The sequence below is a fragment of the Cherax quadricarinatus genome, unplaced genomic scaffold, assembly GCF_038502225.1.
Source record: "Cherax quadricarinatus isolate ZL_2023a unplaced genomic scaffold, ASM3850222v1 Contig80, whole genome shotgun sequence".
Lineage (NCBI taxonomy): Eukaryota > Metazoa > Arthropoda > Malacostraca > Decapoda > Parastacidae > Cherax > Cherax quadricarinatus.
This window is the reverse complement of record NW_027195106.1, coordinates 379,726-382,500: the sequence shown is the minus strand read 5'-3', so window position 1 is coordinate 382,500 and position 2,775 is coordinate 379,726.

The following is a 2,775-nucleotide window of genomic DNA, read 5'->3' as shown; positions in this document are numbered from 1 at the left end:
TTGTGTCGTCTAGGCCTACTGCCAGATTCTGTTGTGTCGTCTAGGCCTACTGCCAGAATCTGTTGTGTCGTCTAGGCCTACTGCCAGATTCTGTTGTCTAGGCCTACTGCCAGATTCTGTTGTGTCGTCTAGGCCTACTGCCAGATTCTGTTGTGTCGTCTAGGCCTACTGCCAGATTCTGTTGTGTCGTCTAGGCCTACTGCCAGATTCTGTTGTCGTCTAGTCTGCCAGATTCTGTTGTGTCGTCTAGCGCTACTGCCAGATTCTGTTGTGTCGTCTAGGCCTACTGCCAGATTCTGTTGTGTCGTCTAGGCCTACTGCCAGATTCTGTTGTGTCGTCTAGGCCTACTGCCAGATTCTGTTGTGTCGTCTAGGCCTACTGCCAGATTCTGTTGTGTTGTCTAGGCCTACTGTGTCCTAGGCCTATGCCAGATTCTGTTGTGTCTAGGCCTACTGCCAGAGGCCTACTGCTGGGTTCTGTTGTGTCGTCTAGGCCTACTGCCAGATTCTGTTGTGTCGTCTAGCCCTACTAGATTCTGTTGTGTCCTAGGCCTACTGCCAGATTCTGTTGTGTCGTCTAGGCCTACTGCCAGATTCTGTTGTGTCGTCTAGGCCTACTGCCAGATTCTGTTGTGTCGTCTAGGCCTACTGCCAGATTCTGTTGTGTCGTCTAGGCCTACTGCCAGATTCTGTTGTGTCGTCTAGGCCTACTGCCAGATTCTGTTGTGTCGTCTAGGCCTACTGCCAGATTCTGTTGTGTCGTCTAGGCCTACTGCCAGATTCTGTTGTGTCGTCTAGGCCTACTGCCAGATTCTGTTGTGTCGTCTAGGCCTACTGCCAGATTCTGTTGTGTCGTCTAGGCCTACTGCCAGATTCTGTTGTGTCTTCTAGCCAGATTCCTACTGCCAGATTCTGTTGTGTCGTCTAGGCCTACTGCCAGATTCTGTTGTGTCGTCTAGGCCTACTGCCAGATTCTGTTGTGTCGTCTAGGCCTACTGCCAGATTCTGTTGTGTCGTCTAGGCCTACTGCCAGATTCTGTTGTGTCGTCTAGGCCTACTGCCAGATTCTGTTGTGTCGTCTAGGCCTACTGCCAGATTCTGTTGTGTCGTCTAGGCCTACTGCCAGATTCTGTTGTGTCGTCTAGGCCTACTGCCAGATTCTGTTGTGTCGTCTAGGCCTACTGCCAGATTCTGTTGTGTCTAGGCCTACTGCCAGATTCTGTTGTGTCGTCTAGGCCTACTGCCAGATTCTGTTGTGTCGTCTAGGCCTACTGCCAGATTCTGTTGTGTCGTCTAGGCCTACTGCCAGATTCTGTTGTGTCGTCTAGGCCTACTGCCAGATTCTGTAGTGTCGTCTAGGCCTACTGCCAGATTCTGTTGTGTCGTCTAGGCCTACTGCCAGATTCTGTTGTGTCGTCTAGGCCTACTGCCAGATTCTGTTGTGTCGTCTAGGCCTACTGCCAGATTCTGTTGTGTCGTCTAGGCCTACTGCCAGATTCTGTTGTGTCGTCTAGGCCTACTGCCAGATTCTGTTGTGTCGTCTAGGCCTACTGCCAGATTCTGTTGTGTCGTCTAGGCCTACTGCCAGATTCTGTTGTGTCGTCTAGGCCTACTGCCAGATTCTGTTGTGTCTAGGCCTACTGCCAGATTCTGCGTCTAGGCCTACTGCCAGATTCTGTTGTGTCTAGTACTAGATTCTGTTGTGTCCTACTGCCAGATTCTGTTGTGTCGTCTAGGCCTACTGCCAGATTCTGTTGTCGTCCTAGATTCTGTTGTGTCTAGGCCTACCAGATTCTGTTGCATCGTCTAGGCCTACTGCCAGATTCTGTTGTGCTGTCTAGGCCTACAGCCAGATTCTGTTGTGTCGTCTACGCCTACTGCCAGATTCTGTTGTGTCGTCTAGGCCTACTGCCAGATTCTCTTGTGTCGCCAGATTCTGTTGTCGTCTAGGCCTACTGCCAGATTCTGTTGTGTCGTCTAGGCCTACTGCCAGATTCTGTTGTGTCGTCTAGGGCTACTGCCAGATACTCCAGATTCTGTTACTGTGTCGTCTAGGCCTACTGCCAGATTCTGTTGTGTCGTCTAGGCCTACTGCCAGATTCTGTTGTGTCGTCTAGGCCTACTGCCAGATTCTGTTGTGTCGTCTAGGCCTACTGCCAGATTCTGTTGTGTCGTCTAGGCCTACTGCCAGATTCTGTTGTGTCGTCTAGGCCTACTGCCAGATTCTGTTGTGTCGTCTAGGCCTACTGCCAGATTCTGTTGTGTCGTCTAGGCCTACTGCCAGATTCTGTTGTGTCGTCTAGGCCTACTGCCAGATTCTGTTGTGTCGTCTAGGCCTACTGCCAGATTCTGTTGTGTCGTCTAGGCCTACTGCCAGATTCTGTTGTGTCGTCTAGGCCTACTGCCAGATTCTGTTGTGTCGTCTAGGCCTACTGCCAGATTCTGTTGAGTCGTCTACTGCCAGATTCTGCGTCTACTGCCAGATTCTGTTGTGTCGTCTAGGCCTACTGCCAGATTCTGTTGTGTCGTCTAGGCCTACTGCCAGATTCTGTTGTGTCGTCTAGGCCTACTGCCAGATTCTGTTGTGTCGTCTAGGCCTACTGCCAGATTCTGTTGTGTCGTCTAGGCCTACTGCCAGATTCTGTTGTGTCGTACTGCCAGGCCTACTGCCTGTTGTGTCGTCTAGGTTGTGTCGTCTAGGCCTACTGCCAGATTCTGTTGTGTCGTCTAGGCCTACTGCCAGATTCTGTTGTGTCGTCTAGGCCTACTGCCAGA